Source organism: Physeter macrocephalus, chromosome 21 (genome assembly GCF_002837175.3).
Source record: "Physeter macrocephalus isolate SW-GA chromosome 21, ASM283717v5, whole genome shotgun sequence".
Classification (NCBI taxonomy): domain Eukaryota; kingdom Metazoa; phylum Chordata; class Mammalia; order Artiodactyla; family Physeteridae; genus Physeter; species Physeter macrocephalus.
The window spans coordinates 121811312-121834138 of NC_041234.1; the positions used below are offsets into that span (position 1 = coordinate 121811312).

The 22827-nt window shown below is 38.2% G+C and overlaps 1 protein-coding gene and 1 long non-coding RNA gene across 5 annotated transcripts in view; one reads left to right on the plus strand and one right to left on the minus strand.

Annotated features, from left to right (window-relative positions):
* Positions 1-8272, minus strand: part of TMLHE (trimethyllysine hydroxylase, epsilon) — a 69531-nt gene extending 61259 nt beyond the window's left edge. For all 4 annotated transcript variants that reach the window (XM_024116742.3, XM_024116740.2, XM_024116739.3 and 1 more), the window contains exon 1: positions 8140-8272. The gene's annotated coding sequence lies outside the window, so the exon portion shown is untranslated. The remainder of the gene's footprint in view (positions 1-8139) is intronic.
* Positions 7927-22827, plus strand: part of LOC129391718 (uncharacterized) — an 82402-nt gene continuing 67501 nt past the window's right edge. Inside the window, exons 1-2 of the long non-coding RNA XR_008616351.1 lie at positions 7927-8010; positions 18220-18262. This is a non-coding gene — a long non-coding RNA (uncharacterized lncRNA). The remainder of the gene's footprint in view (positions 8011-18219; positions 18263-22827) is intronic.

The following is a 22827-nucleotide window of genomic DNA, read 5'->3' on the forward strand; positions in this document are numbered from 1 at the left end:
CTGAATGAGGGTGGATGTGGATTCTTAGCCAAAGCCTGCAGAAAAGAATACAGCCTACCCAACACCCCAATTTCAGCCTTTAATACACCGACCAGAGAACCCAGTAATGCCATGCCTGGTCTTCTGACATACAGAACTATGAGATAATAAATGGATGTTTGTTTTGTTTTGTTTTCTTTTGTGGTACGCGGGCCTCTCACTGCTGTGGCCTCTCCCGTTGCGGAGCACAGGCTCCAGACACGCAGGCCCAGCGACCACGGCTCACGGGCCCAGCCGCTCCGCGGCACGTGGGATCCCCCCAGACTGGGGCATGAACCCATGTCCCCTGCATCGGCAGGCGGACTCCCAACCACTGCGCCACCAGGGAAGCCCTGGATGTTTGTTTAAGTACTAAGTTTGTGGTAACTTGGTATGCAGCAATAGCAAAATAACACAATACATTGTTACTTTTGGAAAACTCTTAGTTATCATCTCTTCAAATATTGTTTCTGTACCATTCTCTCTCCTCTCCTAGGACTCCTATTACAAATATATCAGATATTTACATGTAGTAGGTGCCAGGCATTGTTATAAGTGCTGACCCACTGCATTATATCTCTATTTGCTACCAACCCAGTCCAGGCCCACCATTATTTCTCACTCAAAGACTGCAAAAGCCTCCCAACTGATCTATCCATACACACATTTGCCCTCCCTTCAAATCATTTTGCACACTGTAGGAATAGTGAATTAAAAAATATATATTAGTATGTCATTCCTTTTGAATGGATCCCTAGGGCCTTCAGGGTAAAGTCCAATTTACTTATCATGTTATGTAATGCCTCCCATTACCTGATCCTGAGCTACCTCTCAGCCTCACTTCCTGTTATTTACCTCCTTGTACTTCATTGTTTATAGTTTCCCAGACCCACTATACTTTCCTAATTCTGAGAAACTCATGTTCATGCTTTTTGTTCCCTCAAACTGGAAGCCGTTCCTACTGTCTTTTATACGTCTTTCAAGAATCAGTGGAGATATCATCTCATCTAAGAATTCTTCCTTAAAGTCACAGAATGAACTAGTAGCTTTCTTTTGTTCTCCCATTATAGTCTGTTTATGCCTCTGTTTTCCTTCTCAATATATTTTGTTGAAATTATATGTTTTTATGTCTTCCCCACCAGTAATACTTGGACACATCTCAATGTGAAGACCTCTGGGTCATTTTTGTACCCTAACATCTAGCATGGTTCCTAGTACTTAGAAGAATTCCATAAATGTTTGTGGACATTGAATTACTTTTCTTCCAGCTTCATAGCCTCTTTAAATCTGGTAAGATGTCTGCTCTAAATCTTCAGTTAAGTAAGTAATAAAATATTGATGATGTCAAGCCAAAGGTAGGGTTTGCAACAGGCCATCTAAAACTCTTCCTTTGCTTATGGTCTGCTATCAGAACTCTTTTAGTATGGTAATTTAATTAATTAATACATAATTGTATTAATTATATAACCCATCAACATGGATTCATAATTCTTGTTCACAGGGTGTCATAAAAGACCTGTTAAAATCTTGCTGAAGTTTCATTCATTCATTCATTCAATGTACATGTTATAGCTCTTATTTCCATAAAGACCTCTAATAATCAGAAATAAAAATTAGATTTGTGTGGAACGTCTTTGTTTGTTGATAACACTGTGTAATTTTCTAAGTACTCACTTACTTGAAAATCTGTTCTAGAAGCTAACGCAGGACATATTTAGCTTATTGATTAGTAGATTGAAAACTCTTCCTCCTTTTCCTTTGTTAGAAGTGGTAGTATACTTATATAAATCCAGTGTTAAAGCACCTGTCCTTATTCTCCTTAATTCTTTTGATCATTGAGAATAGTTTAACAATATCAAGTTATAACTTATCCATCCCAGGACACATGTACTTTTTCTTTCTGAGAATGTAGTTAAAATTGTTCTTGTTGTCTTTGCAAATATGTATTTATACAAGCCTGAGGTAATTTGGGGGCTTATCCTTCCAAATACTAATCCTTCAGGCAAGTGCCACCTGTTATATTCATCCTTATCTTCCATCTTTTATATATTATTCTTAAAAAAATAGCAACTATTAGGTCATTGTAAAACTTCCCCTGCAACCCCATAGCTTCCCTTATTTCTCCTTTAATAGAATAATTTGCTGTTTCATAGTCAAAATGATGTTTTTGAGAGCTTCCCAACCTTTAGAGTCTAAAGCCATCTTAATGTAAATTAAAGTCCAACAAGTATCAATCATAATAACAGAAATTTTTGGAGAACAGCCATAGCTAGAAATTCTAGTCAGAATAAGCAATTACATAATAGGTCAATCTGAATCTTTTCATGGTTATTACTAAGGAAGAAGCATTACCCCCTAAAAGGCTTAAAGCCAAGAGTCCATTTAGCTTCTGTCAATTTTTCCTTCCAAATGTCTCTCAGATTTGTCCTTCTCTTTCCATTCCTATAGATGCCTTCATCACCTCATACCTGGACTACTGCCATAGACTAGATGGTTTCCTTGCCTCCATTCCATCCATATTCCAATCCACTTTCCATACTATTGCCAGATTAATCTTCCTAAAACACTTTCATCATGTCACTCTCCTGCCTGAGACCTAGCTCAAATGTCACCTTGGTAAAATCTTCCTAACTCCCCTAGGAAGAGTTAGTAGCTGCCTACCCAGTGTTTTCACAGCTCTTTGTGCATACCCTTATTAGTGCACTTACAACACATATAATAATTGCCTGTTTAATTATTTTTATCTTCCCATTTGCTGAAAGCTCCTTGAGGGCAGACAGAAGGACTGAGTCATCTCTTTACAATGGCTTCACATAATTGGCCCCATCTATCTTGCCCACTGCCTCAGGGCCTTCACATGTGTTGTTTCCTTTGCCTACCATACTCTCACTCATTCTTCCTGCACAATTCATTTAACAAATATTTATTGGGTGTCAACTATGTGCCAGGAACTATTTTAGGCACTTGGAATTTATCAGTGAACAAAACAGACAAAAATGCCTGCTTTCATGGAGCTTATCCTCTAGCGGAAGGAGGTAGACAAAGATAAACATAATAAATGAGTAAATTATATAGTATATTAGAAGGCAATAAGAGCTATATGGCAAGATAAAGGGATGTGCTGGAGGTAGTAGGACATTTAAACAGGGTGATCAGACTTTATTGAGCAAAATGACATTTGAACAACAAGGGAATTATTCATGAAGATATCTGATGTAAAGTAGGCCAATACGAAAGCTCTAAGCTGAGATTATCTGTCATATCTGTGTCTGTGTTTAACTAGTGCAATAATATATTGGATTACATGAGTTAAAAGAATGCTCCTTTACATCAGGGCCTCAAAATTCAATGTCCACAGGGGCTAGGCAAGTAACATAAAAAGGTAAAGTATAAGAGACGATAGGGGATTGTGGTGAGAGTGGTGAACTGAAGAATGCCTCATCTGTCCAAAAATCCTAGCCACTACTCAGCTCTAGCTAATTAATGCCAGACAGTCCAAATGTTTCCAGATTTGAGAGGAGCCAGAAATGCATATTATATAAGGAATCTCCGAATTTGTAATGTTGACAACTGAATTAGTTCGGGTCCTCTGAGAAGGAGATGCCATGACAGGAAGAGATGTACAAGTGGTTTATCAGGGGAAACATATGTGAGAGAAAATGGAGACAGAGTCTGAAAAGACTGGGACAGCTGTTGGGCCATGATGTAGGTCTAATCCCTGTGGAGGAGGGTAAATGCAAATCAAAACCACAAAGAGATACCACCTCACATCTGTCATAATGGCTATTATTAAAAACACAACAAATAACAAGTGTTGGTTAGGATGTGGAGAAAAGGGAACACTTGTGCACTGTTGGTGGGAACGTAAATTGGTACAGTCACTCTGGAAAACAGTATGGAGGTTCCTTTAAAAATTAAAAATAGAACTACCATATGATCTAGCAATTTCACTTCTGGGTATATACCCTAGAAAACGAAAGTACTAATTTGAAAAGATATGTGCACGCCTGTGTTCAATGCAGCATTGCTTACAATAGCCAAGATATGGAAGCAACCTAAGTGTTCACTGATAGATGAATGCATAAAGAGATGTGGTATACACACACACGCACACGCACACACACACACACACACACACACACAGGAAAAATGTTCAGGCATAAAAAAAGAATGAAATCTTGCCCTTTTCAACAACATGGATGGACCTAGAGGTTATTATGCTGAGTGAAATAAGTCAAACAGAGAAAGAGAAATACCATGTGATTTCAGTTCTATGTGGAATCTAAAAAACAAAACAAATGAATAAACCTAACAAAACAGAAACAGGCTCATAGACACAGAGAACAAACTGGTGGTTGCCACAGGGGAGAGAGGTAAGGACGGATGAGAGAAACAGGTAAGAGAGATTCAGAGGTACAAACTTCTAGTTACAAAATAAATGAATTGTGTGGATTTAATGTACAGGGAATATAGTAAATAACATTATAATATCTTTGTATGGTGATAGGTGGTAACTAGATTTATCATGGTGATCATTTTGTAATGTATAGAAATATCAAATCACCATACTGTACACCTGGAAGTAACATAGTGTTGTTATGTTAATTATACTTCAATTAAAAAAAACGAAGTCAAAATGGATTAGACATAAATGTAAGATAAAACTATAAAACTTGCAGAAGAAAATACAGGAGAAAATCTTCATGACTTTGGATTAAGCAAAGTGTTCTTAACCAAAAAGTAGAATTTACAAAAGAAAAATGATAAATTGAACTTAATAAAAATTCAAAACTTTGTCTTTCAAAAGACACAATTAAAAAATGAAAAGATAAGTCACAGACTGGAAAAAATATTTTCAAATCATATACCTGATAAAGGATTTGTATCTTAAATATATAAAGAATTCTTACATCTCAATAATAGGAAGGGAAAAAACCTTATTGAAAAATGGGCAAAATATTTAATAGACTTTTCTCCAAAGAACATATACAAATGGACAAGAAACAGATGAAAAGATGTTCAATATCATTACGATCAGGGAAATGCAAATCAAATTCAAAATGAGATATTACTTCACACCCACAAGAGCAGCTATAAATTTTTTAAAAGGAAAAATAACAAACATTGGTGAGGATGTGGAGAAATTAGAACTTTTATACACTGCTGGTGGTGCATGTAAATGTAATCAATATAAAATGTTGCAGCCCCTTTGGAAAATACTTTGGCAAAAGATTAGACATATAGTTACTATATGAGCCAGCACTTCCACTCCTAGGTACCTACCCAAGAGAATCAAAAACATATGTGCATCCAAAATCTTGTGTGTAAATGTCCATACCAGCCTTATTCACAATAGCCAAAAGGTGGAAATAACCCAAATGTCCATAAACAAAAGGTGGTATATACATATATTATACATCAAAAGTAACGAAGTACCGAGTCACACTACAACATGGATGAACCTTGAAAATGTCACACTAAGTAAAAAAAAGCAAGTCACAAAAGATTGCATGCTGCGTGATTCCATTTATGTGAAATGTCTAGAAGAGGCAAATCCACAGAGACAAGAAGCAGATGAGTGGTTCCCAGGGGCTAGGGTGGTAATGGGGACTAAGTGCACATGGGCAAGAGAGAGGTGCCACTGAGGTGATGGAAATATCTAATACTGGATTGTAGTGATGGTTGCACCACTCGATAAATTTACTAAAAATCCTTGTATGTACACGTAAAATGAGTCAAATTTATGGTGTGTAAATTATATCTCGATACAAAATTTTAAAAACACTTTGGGAAGTAGAGAAAATAAAGTTTGTGTCAATTGACACAATTTATTAGGGGTCATACAAAGCTCACTGGGCTGTTGCATGTTGTTGATGTTGTCGTTGTTGCCGTGGCTATGGTGGTTTTCCCATGAGGGCTGAGGGTCAAGCAGGGATTTGGGTCTTTTACAATAAAACTTTAAAAAATTAAGAGAAAAAGAACGTTGCTGGGTTGAAATTCTGAGTAGCAGTGGTGGGGGCAAAGAGAAGTGGATGGGTTTAAAAAAATATTCAGGATGCGGAAGTGACAAGAGTTTGTACTGATTAGATATTGGGAATGGGGAAGAGTGAGGATGCCTCGGACTTAACATGCTTCCAGATGAATTCCTGTTGTCCTCTCAAACTTACTGTCCTCCTGTGCTGCTAATCTCTGTGAGTGGATCAGCATCCTGGCACAGAGTAAGCATTCATTGATTGTCTTTGGAGTGAAAGAATGAATGAACAGAGTAAAAATATGGCCAACGCATCCACCAGGTCCTGCCAAACAGCCAGTCCTATACCCACCCACAAGGTCAGCTCAGCAGATGTCTATCAGAATTTCCCTCTCACTCTATTGACCATCTGGGAAATCAACAGGTCCCACACCTTGAAGAACACTCACATTCATACCGGTGGCCACTCCTTGCCTAAACCCTGCAGCTGTGGCAGAGACCAGGTTTTGCCCAAAGCCTCTCACCCTGTAAATTCTTTACGCGTGGACAATGGCAGGTACATGTACAGCCCATATGAGCATGGGGGACGTTTGGTGTTGTAGAAAGAGGGTCACAATGGTGCCCAACTGGTGGGTCTATGTTCACTTTGGCTCCAAGCAGAAGGAGACGTTTCCCATCCGAGGGGGTTTATTAATCCAGGACCCGCCGCTCCACCCACCCCCCATCCTGGCAGGCAGAAAACACAGCTGCCAGAAACACTGCAGTGAGTGATCAATTTGGATATTTTACTGCTGTTCCCAGGGTTGACAAGCAGAGATACAGAACCACTTGCGGTTCCTGATGTAGATACCAAAACCAGGAAGTGATCCCTCCCAGTCCACCCTTCCCAGAAATAGAGAATGAGGTGGGACATGCAAAAGACGCCCCCAGACTCAACCAACAAATTGAAAATTCCCTTCATCATACTGGTTATGAGATAAAGTATAACCTCTTTAAGTATCGTGATACATAAGCACATTTACCTCTCATGGTTGTGAAGATTACAGTGTTTTGCATAATATATGGTTGCCATTATCATTATCACCAGTTCCTTAATGAGGAAGAATCAGAATGACAGCACAATGTCCTTCCATAGTGTTTCTAATTCTTTGCCTTTATAGTTAAGTTAATGTAAAATAAAGTGTAATTTTTACTCCGGTGTTTCCTGAAAGGGCAATACCAAGCTAAGAGGCAACCCTAAAAGACTGCTGTATGGGAAGGGAATATGGAAGTATTCCCACACATGCGAGCTCAGGTTTGTCTTTCAGTGCTTGAGTTATAGTTAAGTCACCAAGTCTTTTATGATTAGACTTTCGCCAGGCAGTGTACTATGCTCATTCAACCCATAAGGTTTTGGACAATCATCTGTCCTCTGGTTAAAATCTTTAATGGTAAGCCATTCAGAAGAGCATTCTTCAGAGTTAACATTCAACTAAGGCATTGAATGAATGTTGTTTCCAGTTTTCAGTGCAGTCAGTAAAGTAAGTAAGCCTAACTAGGCTTTTCAGAGTTGTTTTCAGAACAGAGAAAGAGCTGCCTTGCCTAGCTTCCCCAATGCCCTGCCCTGCTACTCCTGACTCTTGCTAGGTTTCCTGCTCGAGAGGGGCAGAGAAAGGGTAAAATCTGGGAAGAAAACATTACCAAGAAACAAAGTCAGTGCTGCAAGGTCTTGCAGACAGCCGAGTTCCACCTTCCACTGCACTGCCCAGCAAAGTGAAGCAGGGAGAGGGTAGGGACTCGCCGAAAGCTAGCACAGTCAATGACAGACCCAGGATGGGGAAGTCCGATCGAGTTTGAGACAATGTACTCTGGGCGTCAGTCCCAGCGCAAGGTTTCTCCAGCTCTTCCAGCTCTTCCCAAGCACTAGGCCCATCTGACCCCGCGCGGATCTCCGGGCGGGCTGTGTTTCGCGCAGCTGGCACAAACCGTGACGAGAGCCCTGCGGCAAGGCACAAGTGGCCTTCTCCTCTGCCAGGGTAAAGGTGAGTACCAACGCCCCGAGGCCGAGCAGCCGCCTCTCACTGCGCCAGGCCTGAAAGCAGCGGCTGGGCAAACCCACTCATCGCACCCACCCAGAACACCCCTTCGCCGATCCACAGGGCGGAACCCACCTGTGCCGGAGGTCGCGACTCCCAATTCAGCAAAGCGGGAGGAACTGCAAGCAAAGAGAGCCTCGGAAGGCAGCCCTGCGCCCGCCTTTTGCTTTTTGCCCTGAAACTGTCGGCTCCGCGCTCCCCTCCCCCAGCGCGGTCGGACCCAGCGCCTAGCCTGGAGGCCCCGCCCCGCTCCTTCCGGCCATGCAGGGTGGGGGCCTAGCGCGCCTGGGAGCAAGCGGGCTGCGGAGCGTGCTAGAGCCTCTGATGCCACAGGCCCGCTCTGGTTGATTGCCTTCATTTAGCAGATTTGGAGCCACAGGCGCAGACAGGAGGATAGATAGACCTATAAAAGTATGCGTGTAAAACCTAGGTCGCCTTGCTTGCCGTTTCAGGACTCCTCCCAGTACGCTCCTATTTATGGTGGTTTATCGAGGGTCGCTGGAGCTTAAATTCTTCCAATATCCCTCCACCACTTTCTTGAACTTATATCGCATACCACTCCACTGCTGGACTCCCACCAATTTACTTGAGCACCTTGAGTCCAAGGTCCAGGTACAGTGTTAAGTACACGAGCTGTTAAGAATTCATATCTTATGCATGTAAAAATTGAAGAACAGTACATATTACAAAGAAGGACAAAAAAATTCACTGAAATAGTATGTGCAATGGAAACTCAGGGCAAAGGGAAAAACTTGAGAGCAACAACACATAACAAATGTATAGACATTGAAAATGGGAAAGTGAGCAGTATTGTAGTTATTGGAGATTAAAATTGTTACTCAAAAGGGTAATAATAAAGGAAAAGATTTGTAGAAGTCAGCATCAACAAAAGAAAAAAAAACCCTTCATACTTTTACCCTGGCGTTCTTGCTGCCAGACGCTTTACCCCTATTTGTCCATTTGGAAAACTGATCCTTTTTCGTGGGTCCAATATGACCAGTGTATCCAGCCCAGGCCTCAAGTATACCACTTATCGTTTTGGATTATAATTTCTCTCTTTGCATGCCTGTGTCCCCCAATGAGCACGTACCTTCTTGAGAGCAGAAAATTCATATTTTTCAAATTTATATTCCAAGTCCCTAGCCCAGACCTAACAAATATTGTGTTTAGTGAATATTTGTTTAGAATTGTGTAAACCAGTGAGTAGAAAGAAAAAAGGCTATAGCTAGGATGTGAATTAATATACAGAGGAAAGCTGAATAAAGTGAGATGATAGACTCAGACCGGTACTCATTCAGGCAGCAAACATTAATGAGTGTCTACCGAATCCCAGGTGCAGTATTAAGCACTGGGTGTAAAATGGTTAAAAAAAAACAAAGCAAAACAAAACAAAACAGAGTTCATGCCCTTATCGAGTTTAAGAACAAATAGGAATTGGCCAAGCAATAGGAAAAGGAACATCCCAGATGGAGGGAACGGTATGACCAAAGGTCCTGTAGTAGGAAAGAACATGACAGTAGCAATTAGAGTGATAAGATCAATAAAGGTAAGGTGAAATCAACAGATAGAAAGTACTCAGAAAGAGGCAAGAGGTTGATAGATAAAGCCTGTTTAAGAGTCGGAAAAAGAAACCAGTTGCCTTAATAATAGTAACCAACATTTATTAAATTTGCGCTATATGCCAAATGCTGAGCTAAGTGTTTTATAACAAACACTTACGATAAATATTACTGTTATCCCTGATTTAAGGATAAGGAAACTGGGGCACAGAGAAGTTAAGCAATTTCACCAGGATCACACAGCAGTTAAGTGTCAGGGCTGAGATTCAAACCTAGGTAATCTGGCTCCAGATTGGAGGGCAAGAACTGTAATAAAAGCACAAGTAAAAACTATAAAGAACTCTTTTACAAAATATGTTCATTGTTCTCTGATATTTGGCACCTATCAGAAACAATACTAAGAGCTTCAAGAAACAATATCCTGGACCCAAATATTAATGCTCTAGACATAAGACTTTGGCACAGACATTGGTTGGTATTGGCAGTGGTGGTGGCGCCTTTGGTAGGTGATACCATTAAGCAGCAATGATCTTAACATTAGGCATCAGCAGCAAGCCAGCGCACAGGAAGCAGTAGATAGTTGACATGAGTGCTCTTTTCTGGAGCACATATGAGATCTTGGGCAAAGGACTTCAATTCTTTAACCCTCAATTTCCTAAATCACAAATGAGCATAATAATAGTATCTATATTACAGGTTTGTGGTGATGAAATGAGACAATATGTGTAAAGTACCTGGCCACATCTGACACACAGTAAATGCTCTATGAGTATTAGCTGCTATGATGGTGATGCATGTTAGTGACTGGAGGGGAGGCATGACCAACCAGGGAAGGTGTGGTTCAGGTACAATTTGGGGAAGGTGATATGGCATATCAGATAAATATTGAATAGGTAGTGAAACAGAAGTTTATTTCCTACTCTTTGCATCAATTAAATCATTCCCCCTCTGTTATAATTGCTTACTTGTTGGTTTCCCTTCTTATGATTTGTGTGTGTTTGTGTGAAGGAGCTAACATAGTGTCTAGGACAGAGTGGGAACTTAAAGAACATTTGTTGAATGAATGAGTTAATGTCTGAGTAAAAAGCAATAGGTATAAATGTGCTACAAAATAAGAAAAGAAAAAAACCAATGATAGTATCTGGGTCCTTTTATGTTTTAGCCACTCTGGCCTTCCTTCCTTTATGTTACTAGAACTCACCAGGCTTGTTCCTGCTTGATTCCATATAATCTGCTCATTTATTTGTCTCCACTTGTACTGCTAATACTTAAGGCCAAGTGTTGGCAATTTTTTTTAGAAAAAGGTCAGGCGGTAAATATTTTAGGCTTTGTGGGGCACATGCAGTCTGTCTGCCACTATTCAAATCCATGTTCATTGAGCAAAAGTAGTCACCGACAATATTTAGATGATGAGTATGGATATGTTCTAATTAAACTTTATTTACGAAAATAGACAGGAGGCAGAATTAGGCCTGTGGGCTCTAATTTGACAATCCCTGCTCTAGACTAAATTACCACCATCTCTTGCATGGGCTATTGTATAAGAAAGATATGTGGGAGCCACCATCTCTGGCCAACATCTACATCTTGGTTTTATCGGCATCTTAGTGAAACTTTCATGCTTTCTAATCCTGTTCATAACCTTAAGAGTTGTTGAAAAGTGATTCAAAGTGTATATTGTAATTTTGAATTTTTATTCGTCAAAATGGTCTTTAAAAGAACCAACTACTAGTGATCTTTGAAAGGTTAAAAAATAAAGAAAAGAAAGAAAAGGAACATTCATAGTAAAAGTAACTTTTATTATGTAACTAAAAGTGACTTTAGCCAGAAAATAAATATTCTGTACACCGTGCAATGTTGAATTTGGCTGAGGCTTTGGTCTATGACAACCATTCTACTATACACTCTATACAGAAACAAATGGGTGCCAAAACTTTTCAGAAGAAATCGTCTAGGCCATGCAAAATTTCCCTCATCTACTGATGGATAAAAATTTGGTAAAACCTGAAAAGTGTATTAATTTTGTATATGAGGATATGAACAGGATATGGACATTTCTGACTCTCAACAGAAATATGATTCAGCAGAAATTTAGTAGCCTGTACAATAAGTTTACACTGAAGAGGCATTTCATTAGTTTAAATTGACAAAAACCTACCTGAAACTAACTTAAGTGAAAGAGAAATTTATGGAAAGGTAATGGGGTGTCTCACAAAATTCCAAGAGTGGAGCAGTCAGAACTTGGAAAGAACAAGGTACAGTTAGGCCTCAAGGATGGTCAAAACCAAGGATTCAAATGCCATCAAGACTCTATCATTCTCTAATCTCTATTCTTCCTCGTACATTTATTTGTGAGCTCTCTCCCTCTCTCTTCCTCTCTCTTTCTCTCCCTTTCTCTCCCTCTCTCCCCCTCCCTCCAAAGCTCCTTTTGTTTCTCAGGTCCATGCAACAGGAAATATGTTGACTGACACCTTCCTAAATTTTCATCTTACAGCTTCAACCACTGGAGAACACTATGCCAGATTGGATCATCTGAAAAGCAGATGCCAAGTTGGCATCTAGAGATTTATTGTGGGTAATGATTAGGAAGATAAAGAGGAGGAGCAGGAGTGGGCAGGGAGAGACTTCAGACCACAACATAGGCCTGACGCTTGTTAAAGGATAGGAAATGAAGGAGGAATGGGTAGGAAGTGCCTGAGATTGCAGTGCAACTCTATGGCAGTAACAACCAGTCCAACTGGGGAATCCAGAGCAAAGGTTGCTGATTAGATGAATCCCGCATTGGACAGAAATGGCCCTAGTATCACTCCTGTGCTCAGAAAATGGCTGGAGATGCTGGGATGGGAATGGCCTTGGATCAAATGATGCAAAAATATCCTAATAGTGTTACAGTTGGAGGCTGTTGGGTGACTACATTCCTCACAGTAGGTTTCTTCTTGAAAGAAAATCTGCAAGGCACCTCCAGGGCTGCCACAGACACTGTGGTCCCATATCCATAAATCTGAGGGAGGGATTCATCAGCTAAGTTTAAGTCTGGTGCCTATGCAGAACCAATCAACTGTAGCTAAGTGAGTGATGTCACATTATATTAAAGGACAGTTTTCAAGAGTGAGCAATCATCCCAGTTTGGCTAGGACTGAGAGATTCCCTGGGATGTGAGACTTTGCTAAAACGAGGATGGCTGGTTATCCCAGAGGTACCCATCTTAATAGGGATGGGAGGGGCACTTAAGACCATCCTATAGGTTGTATACTATATAAACCATTGCGTTTTACTGCATTTTATGGAGGAAATTCTACATTATAATGCTTTTATTGGATTAGGAGAATTTATGAAAGTCTAAGAATTAATCCCTTGGAAATGCCAAAGGTGTCATACTTTATTTCATATCATGCTCAGTCTCCTGTGCATTTAGACATGCTTCCTCCATCTAGAAACCTTCTCTCACTGAAACCTCTCTCCCTTTACCCCTCATACCACCGTTAGAAATGCCTCTTGCCCATTGCTTTGCTTTCTATAAGGAAGGATTCCTCTAAATGAAGATTAAATCACGTAATGAATGCTAAGCACCTATTTAGAGCGTAGCATAACGTGGTGGCTTGCATCAGTCACAGCTCTTAGTTGCATGCAAAAAAAGCTGTGTCTGGATGATTTAAGCAGGAAAAACGTTTAATAAACCTATACTGTGAATGGCACTAGACTAGCACTCCTGCTGTTACAAAAAATCGTTAAACTGCATAAGATATGTAAGGAAGCTGTTTACAGTTATTGAATAATACTCAGCACAGTGACTGTGATCCACAGAAGAGAAACTCACAATGTAAGCCCTCAGAATCACGTGAGCTCTTTGCCTGTTGACAATTTCCTGACCCCAACGCGGAGAGCTGGGATTCCCAGCTGAGTTTGGCAGTCTCACTCAGCTCAGGAGGCAAAGCTGTGCAGATGTTGGAATGAGCAAACATATGTCTTGGGGCTCTCAGCAAATCTTTAAAAAGAGTGAAAAGGTCATAGAACTTATTGTTCTTGGTTCCAAGACTTACTGTAAAGCTACACTTATCAAAACAGTGTGATACTGGAGTAAGAAATGACAAATAAATCAGTGAAAAAAATTAGAATCCAGTAATGGACTACACATATATCGTTATTTATTTATTTTATTTTTGGTTTGTTCAATCATTCACCCATCAAAGAACATTTGGGCTGTTTTCAGTATTTTTGTATTGTGAATAAAGCTGCTATGAACATTCATGTACAGGTGTCTGTGTGAACACAAGTTTTAACTTTTCTGGACTAAATGCCTATGAATAGAGTTACTGGGTTATATACTAGTTACGTGTTTAATATTTTAAGAAACTACCAAACAGTTTTCCAGAGTGGCTATGCCATTTTACATTCCCACCAGCAATGTATGAGAGATCTAGTTTCTATGCAACCTTTCCAACATTTTGTGTTGTCAATATTTTTTATTTCAGCTGTTCTGATAGGTCTATAGTAATATTTCATTGTGGTTTTAATTTGCATTTCCCTGCTGATTAATGATGGTGAACAAATTTTCATATGCTTATCAGCTATCTGTATATCATCTTCAGTGAAATGTGTCTTCATGTATTTTGCCTAGTTTTTGCTTGGATTATTTCTTATGGTTGAATTTTGAGAGCTCTTTATGTATTTAAGATACTAATCCTTTGTTGGATATGTGGTTTTTTCTCTTTCTCTGTTGCTTCTCTTGTTTTTCATCCTCTAAGTATTCCATACAGTAAAAGTTCTGAATTTTGATCAGGTCCAATTTATCAATGTTTCTTTTATTGCCTGTGCTTTAGGTGTTGAGTCTAAGGACTCTTTGCCCAAACCTATATCCCAAATAACTTTCTCAGTTTTTTCTAAAAGTTTTATAGTTTTGTGTTCTGTATTTAAGTCCACAATCCATTTTGAGTGGTCTTTTGTAAAGTGTGAGACTTAGGTTGAGGTTTATATTTTTGCCTCTGGATGTCCAGTTGCTCCAGGGCAATTGCTTGAAAGGTTATCCTTACTCCATTGAATTGACTTTTCACCTTTGTCAAAAATTATTTGGATATATTTATTTGCGTGGGTCTATTTTTGACTTTTTGGGGGCTGCGTTGGGTCTTTGTTGCTGTGCACAGACTTTGTCTAGTTGCGGTGAGCAGGGGCTACTCTTCGTTGTGGTACATGTGCTTCTCATTGCGGTGGCTTCTCTTGTTGTGGTGTGTGGGCTTTAGGCGTGTGGGCTCAGTAGTTGTGGCTCATGGGCTCTAGAGTGCAGGCTCAGTATTTGTGGTGCACGGGCTTAGTTGCTCCGTGGCATATGGGATCTTCCCAGACCAGGGCTTGAACCCATGTCCCCTGCATTGGCAGGCAGATTCTCAACCCTTGCACCACCAGGGAAGCCCTATTTTTGACTTTTAAATTCAGTTCCATTTATCTAGGTGTCTGTCCTTCTGCCAATACCACACTGCCTTGATTACTTCAGTTACTTTTATCTAAAGTCACCAATGCCATTAAATAGGAAAGGAAGTCTCATAAACCATTGAATACTGAAGAAAACGAAGCTCAAACTTTACCTCATACCACACACAAAATTTAATTTAGGATGAATCATAGACATAAACATAAATGCTAAAACTATGAAGCTGAAAGAAGAAAACATGGGACAATATCTTCATGATCTTGGGTTAGGATGATAGAAAACAGAAAAAATCATTAACTATAAAAGAAAATTGATGAATTGAACTTCATCAACATTAAAAACTTCTGCAATCAAAGACATTGTTATAAAAATGAAAATGTAAACCATGGACTGGAAGAGAAAATAGTCACAATACACATACCTTACAAAGATTAGGTATCTAGAGTACTTAAAGAACTCTTTGAAAGATAAAGCACAAACAAGCCCAGTTAGAAATAGACAAAAGACTTCAACGTGTACTTAACAAAAGAAGATACATGAATGACCAATAAACACATGAAAATATGCTCAATATCATTTACTCTTTAGATGAAGAGGAAAAATCACAAAGACATAACACTTCACACCGATACAAATATATAAAATTTAAAAGAATGATACCATCAAATGTTGGTGAGAATGTGAAGAAATTTGAACTCTCATACCTTGTTGATGGCAAAATAAACTGGCACAATTGCTTTGGAAAATTATTTAGTAGATTCTTCTAAAGTTAAAACTACACTTTCCTATGACTCAGTAATCCCACTTCTAGTTATTTACCCGAGAGAAATGAGAATACAAATTCATACAGCATTTTGTACACAAATGTTTATAGCAGCTTTATTTGTAATAACTCCAAACTGTAAACAATCCAAATGTCCATCAATAGGCAAATGTATAAACAAACTGTACATCCATAAAATGGAATACTACTCACCATAAAAAAGAAATGAATTACAAGTGACAAACATGGATCAATCTCCAAGACATTATGCCTTGCTTCTATTTTTAAATAAACTACTTATTTTGGAACAATTTTACATTTACAGAAAAATTGCAGAGTGCAGAAATTTCCCATATAACCACCACCCAACTTCCCCTCATGTTAACATCTTACAAAGCCATGGTACATTTGTCAAAACTGAGAAAAAACTATCAATTAAATGCCAACTATTTGTATTTTAAAAAGAAACATTATGCTGAGCTAATGAAGCTAGACACAAAAGAATACATACTATGACTCCATTTATAGGAAATTCTAGAAAATACAGAACTAAGGTATGGTGATTGAAAGCAGAATAATGATTGCCTGGGGCAGAGAGAAAGTGGGTTTACTGAAAAGAGGAATGAGGGAATCCTTTGGAGTGATGGTAATTCTCTGTATCTTGATTGGGATGTTGGTTAACACAGTGTATACATTTGTCAAAACTCACTGACCTGTACAGTTAAGATTTGTATATTTAACTGTGTATAAATTATAATTGATAAAAATTAAGTTGGAAGAAAGGATATTTAGTAGCTGACAGAATCGCTGTGAGGCATGGAGAATCAGGTATAGAGCTAAGTTTCCAAGTTCAACAAAAAAAATTCACTGCACAACAGGTGTGGTGAGGAAACCACTATTCATACCACTGCTACTTCTGCATTACTGTAGTCACTTCTATGCTGGAAACTCAATCTGGCAACTATTATGGCTGCTCACAGAGAGAGCATGAAAGAACAACTAAATTTTCTGATCAAACTCTGTCACAATCATTATGGTCAGTTTACTTATTCTCTTTACGTGATTCTAAATAGTTTTAAACCATTGTTTTAGAAGACGTATTCCATGCATGTCCTGTATTATAAATGGCTTTAAATCCATTTTGCATTTATACCAAGAAATGCATAAAACAATGAAAAAGAATATTTTAGTCACCTCATCATATTAATTTTTCTCTTATTACCTATTTCTTTCTAGTCTTACTGCTGGTGAGACAAATCCTCTGGGCTCTGGAGTCTGACAAATCTAAGTTTTTATCCTGGTCCCCTTGCATTGTCCACCCTAACCCTTATTTGCACCCACTCTACCACTCCCCTACTTCCATGAGTCTCCTTTTCCTTAAACATTCCCTGTGGTTCAACTATTTCTCATAAATTGTGTCTTTGGGAGTCTGGAGGCCGAGTTCCCAAATGATGTCCTCTCCACTCAGGGAGTCAGGATGATATCAGTCAACGTCCCTTCCTTCCAATATGGTCAAAGATTTATTTGGGCTTCACAGGGTACTACCAGTAGTGCTGGGCCTAAATTCTTCAGTATGACTGACCTCCTGGGCAAGAGACTCAGGGTCTCTGGGACTCCAGAGCCTCCCAAGGCATTCAGGGTGCTCCTCATCTATACCCCATTGTACCCCACAACAGCTATACATCTAACAGAGGGACCTCTCCAGCAGAGCTGTACAAGAGACCCCCTGCACTGCCCCTACTCTGCCCATACTTTTACTACAAACTCTCAGCAGCCAAAGGCCACCCCCAAAGTACAGGCTGGGTGATAGTTAGCCTCTCCAGAGTATAGGGGCACCTCTTCCAGCTTTTTTTTTTTAACATCTTTATTGGAGTATAACTGTTTTACAATGGTGTGTTAGTTTCTGCTTTACAATAATCTAGATGAAACACAACTTGCCATGAATTGAATAGCTGAGGCTGGGTGATGTGTATATGGGGATCATAATGCCATTCTGTCTACTTTGGTACAGATTTGAAATTTTCCATTAATAAAATTTTTTCAAAAGCCTCCAGCTTTGAGGCATTTTTTATTTTGAAAAAATTTTATTAATGGAAAATTTCAAATCTGTACCAAAGTAGACAGAATGGCATTATGATCCTCATATACACATCACCCAGCCTCAGCTATTCAATTCATGGCAAGTTGTGTTTCATCTAGATTATTTTGAAGCAAGTCCCTTATATTTTATCATTTCATTGGTAAATCTTTCACTTTGTAGTTATAAAATAAAAGGACTTTTAAAAATTTGACAGAACCATAATACCTTTATCACACCAAACAGTATTTCCTTAATATCATCAAATATTCAGTTGGTATCCTAATTTCCAACTGTCTCATACATGTGGTAAATGTTTTCTCTTTTTCAGTTTGTTTGACTCAGACCCCAGTAAGGTCCAGAAATTGAAACTGGTAAGTTTATTTTTAAAATCTCTTTGAATATAGATGTCTACTTTATCTCTCTGTTTTACTTTTTCTTGCCATTTGTTTGTTGAAGGAGTGTTTATCTGTAGTTTCCCAGAGTCTTAATTTTGAGGATTATTTATGGGCATGTTTTTAAATAGATTTATTGAGGTATAATTCACATACCATACAATTCACACATTTAAAGTGTACAATTCAGTCACTTTTACTATATTCACAGAATTGTGTATTTGTCATCACAATCAAGTTTAGAACATTTTCATCACGTTCCAAAGAAACCCTGCACCCCTTAGCCATGATCTTCCACCGCCCCTGCCACTGGCAACCACTAATTTACTTTCTATCTGTATAGATTTGCCTGTTCTGAACATTTCATGTAAATTGAATCATACAATGTGCGTTCCTTTGTGACTGGATTCTTTCACTCAGCCTAATATTTTCGAGTTCAATTCATGCTGTAGCATGTGTCAACACTTCATTTCTTTATGTGACTGAATAATAGTCTATTGCATGAATACACTACATTTTGTTTATCCATTTATCAGTTGATGGACATTTTTATTGTGTCCGCTTTTTGGCTTTTGTGAATAATGCTGCTATGGACATGTGTGTGCAAGTTTTTGTGTGGAGTTATGTTCTCATTTATCTAATAGTGGAGTGGCTTGGTCATATGGTGACACCATTTAACCATTTGAGTAACTGCCAGACTGTTTTCCACAACAGCTGCAACATTTTATGTTCTCACTAGCAGTGTATGAGGGTTCCGATTTGTCTGCATCTGTGCCAATGCTTGGGTTTTTTTTTTAATTGTTGTTTGTTTGTCTTTAATTATAACCATCCTAGTGTTAAGTGGTATCATATTGTGGTTTGGGTTTACAGGTCCCTACGGACTAATGATTTTGAGATATTTTATGTGCTTATTGGCCATTTGTATATCTTCTTTTGAGAAATTTCTATTCATATCCTTTGTCCATTTTGAAATTGGGTTGTCATTTTATTATTGAGTTGTAAGAATACTTTACACATTCTGGATACAAGACCTTAGAAAGTATATGATTTGCAAAAATATTCTCCCATTCTGTGAGTAGTCTTTTCACTGTCTTTTTTTAATTTAATTTTTCTTTTATATTGGAATATAGTTGATTTACAATGTTGTATTAGTTTTAGGTGTACAGAAAAGTGATTCAGTTATATATATATCCATTCTTTTTCAGATTATTTTCCCATATAGGTATTACAGAATACTGAGTAGAGTTCCCTGTGCTATACAGTAGGCCCTTGTTGATTATCTATTTTATATATAGAAGTGTGTACATGTCAATCCCAAACTCCTAATTTATCCCACCCTGCCACGTTTCTCCTTTGGTAACCATAAGTTTGTTTTCTATGTCTGTGAGTCTGTTTCTGTTTTGTAAATAAGTTCATTTGTATCATGTTTTTTTAAGATTCCACATATAAGTAACATCATATGATATTTCTCTTTCTCTGTCAGACTTCACTTAGTATGATAATTTCTAAGTCCATCCATGTTGCTGCAAATGGCATTATTTCATTCTTTTTTTTAATGGCTGAGTAATATTACATTGTATATATGTACCACATCTTCTTTATCTATTCCTCTGCTGATGGACATTTAGGTTGCTTCCATATGTTGGCTATTGTCAACAGTGCTGCAGTGAACATTGGGGTGCATGTATCCTTTTGAACTATGTTTTTCTATGGATATATGCCCAGGAGTGGGATTGTTGGATCATATGGTAGTTCTATTTTTAGTTTCTTAAGGAACCTCCATATGGTTCTCCATAGTGGCTGTACCAATTTACATTCCCACCAACAGTGTAGGAGGGTTCCCTTCTCTCCATACCTTCTCCATGGTAGTTCTATTTTTAGTTTTTTAAGGAACCTCCATACTGTTCTCCATAGTGGTTGTACCAACTTACACTCCCACCAATAGTGTAGGAGGGTTCTCTTTTCTCCACACCCTCTCTGGCATTTATTGTTTGTAGACTTTTTGATGATGGCCATTCTGACCTGTGTGAGGTGATATCTCACTGTAGTTCTGATTTGCATTTCTCTAATAGTTAGCGATGTTGAGCATCTTTCCATGTGCTTTTTGGCCATCCGTATGTCTTTGGAGAAACGTCTACTAAGATCTTCTGCCCATTTTTTGATTGAGTTTTTTTTTTTGATATAGAGCAGCATGAGCTGTTTGTATATTTTGGAGATTAAACCCTTGTCAGTCAATTCATTTGCAAATTTTTTCTCCCATTCTGTGGGTTGTCTTTTCATTTTGTTTATGGTTTCCTTTGCTGTGCAAAATCTTTTAAGTGTAATTAGGTCCCATTTGTTTATTTTTGTTTTTATTTTCATTACTCTAGGAGGTGGATCCAAAAAGATATTGCTGCAATTTATGTCAGAGAGTGTTCTGCCTAAGTTTGCTTCTAAGAGTTTTATAGTATCAGGTTTTACATTTAGGTGTTTAATCCATTTTGAGTTTATTTTTGTGTATGGTGTTTGAGAATGTTCTAATTTCATTCTTTTAAATATAGCTGTCCAGGTTTCCCAGCACCACTTATTGAAGAGACTGTCTTTCCTCCATTGTATATTCTTGCCTCTTTTGTCATACATTAATTGCCCATAGGTGCGTGGGTTTGTTTCTGGGCTTTCTATCCTGTTCCATTGATCTATATTTCTGTTTTTGTGCCAGTACCATACTGCTTTGATGTCTGCAGCTTTGTAGTATAGTCTGAAGTCAGGGAGCCTGATTCCTCCAGCTCCATTTTTCTTTCTCAGGATTGCTTTGGCTATTCAGGGTCTTTTGTGTTTCCATACAAATTCTAAAAGTTTTTGTTATAGTCCTGTGAAAAATGCCATTAGTAATTTGATAGGGATTGCATTGAATCTGTAGATTCCCTTGGGTAGTATAGTCATTTTGACAATGTCGATTCTTCCAATCCAAGAACATAGTATATCTTTCCATCTGTTTGGGCCATCTTCAATTTCTTTCATCGGCATCTTATTGCTATCAGAGTAAAGATCTTTTGCCTCCTTAGGTAGGTTTATTCCTAGGTATTTTATTCTTTTTGATGTGATGGTAAATGGGATTGTTACTTTAATTTCTCTTTATGATCTTTCATTGTTAGTGTATAGAAATGCAACAGATTTCTGTGCATTAATTTTGTAACCTGCAACTTTATCAGATTCACTGATGAGCTCTAGTAGTTTTCTGGTAGCATCTTTAGGATTTTCTATGTATAGTATCATGCCATCTGCAAACAGTGACAGTTTAACTTCTTTTCCAATTTGGATTGCTTTTATTTCTTTTTCTTCTCTGATTGCCGTAGCTAGGACTTCCAAAACTCTGTTGAATAAAAGTGGTGAGAGTGGACATCCTAGTCTTGTTCCTGATCTTAGAGGAGATTCTTTCAGCTTTTCACCATTGAGTACGATTTTAGCTGTAGGTTTGTCATATATGGTCTTTATTATGTTGAGGTAGGTTCCCACTATGCCCACTTCCTGGAGAGTTTTTAATCATAAATTGGTGTTGAACTTTGTCAAAAGCTTTTTCTGCATCTATTGAACTGATCATTTGGTTTTTATTCTTCAGTTTGTTCATGTGGTGTATCACACTGTTTGATTTGCAGATATTGAAGAATGCTTACATCCATGGGATAAATCCCACTTGATCATGGTGTATGCTCCTTTCAATGTATCGTTGGATTCGGTTTCCTAGTATTTTTTTGAGGATTTTTGCATCTATGTTCATCAGTGTTGTTAGCCTGTAATTTTCTTTTTTGTGATATCTTTGTCTGGTTTTGGTATCAAGGTGATGGTGGCCTCATATAATGAGTTTGAGAGTGTTCCTTCCTCTGCAATTTTTTGGAAGATTTTCAGAAGGATAGGTTTTCACTCTTTTCTAAATGTTTCATGGAATTCTCCTGAGAAGTTATCTGGTCCTGGACTTTTGTTTCTTGGAAGTTTTAAAATCACACTTTCAATTTCAGTGCTTGTGATTTGTCTGTTCATATTTTCTATTTCTTCCTGGTTCAATCTTGGAAGATTGTACCTTTCTAAGAATTTGTCCAGTTCTTCCAAGTTGTCTATTTTATTACCATATAGTTGCTTGTAGTCTTGTAGTAGTCTCTTATGATCCTTTGTATTTCTGTGGTGTCAGTTGTAACTTCTCCTTTTTCATTTCTAATTTTATTGATTTGAACCCTCTGCCTTTTTGTTTCTTGATGAGTCTGGCTAGAGGTTTACCAATTTTGTTTATCTTTTCAAAGAACTAGCTTTAATTTCATTGATCTTTTTCTTCGTCTCTACTTCTTTTTGTTTTGATCTTTATGATTTCTTTCCTTCTACTAACTTTGGGTTTTGTTTGTTCCTCTTTCTGTAGTTGCTTTAGGTGTAAGGTTAGGTTGTTTATTTGAGATTTTTCTTGTTTCCTGAGGTAAGATTGTCTTTCTATAAACTTCCCTCTTAGAACTGCTTTTGCTGCATCCCATAGGTTTTGGATTGTCATGTTTTTGTTGTCATTTGTCCCTAGGTAATTT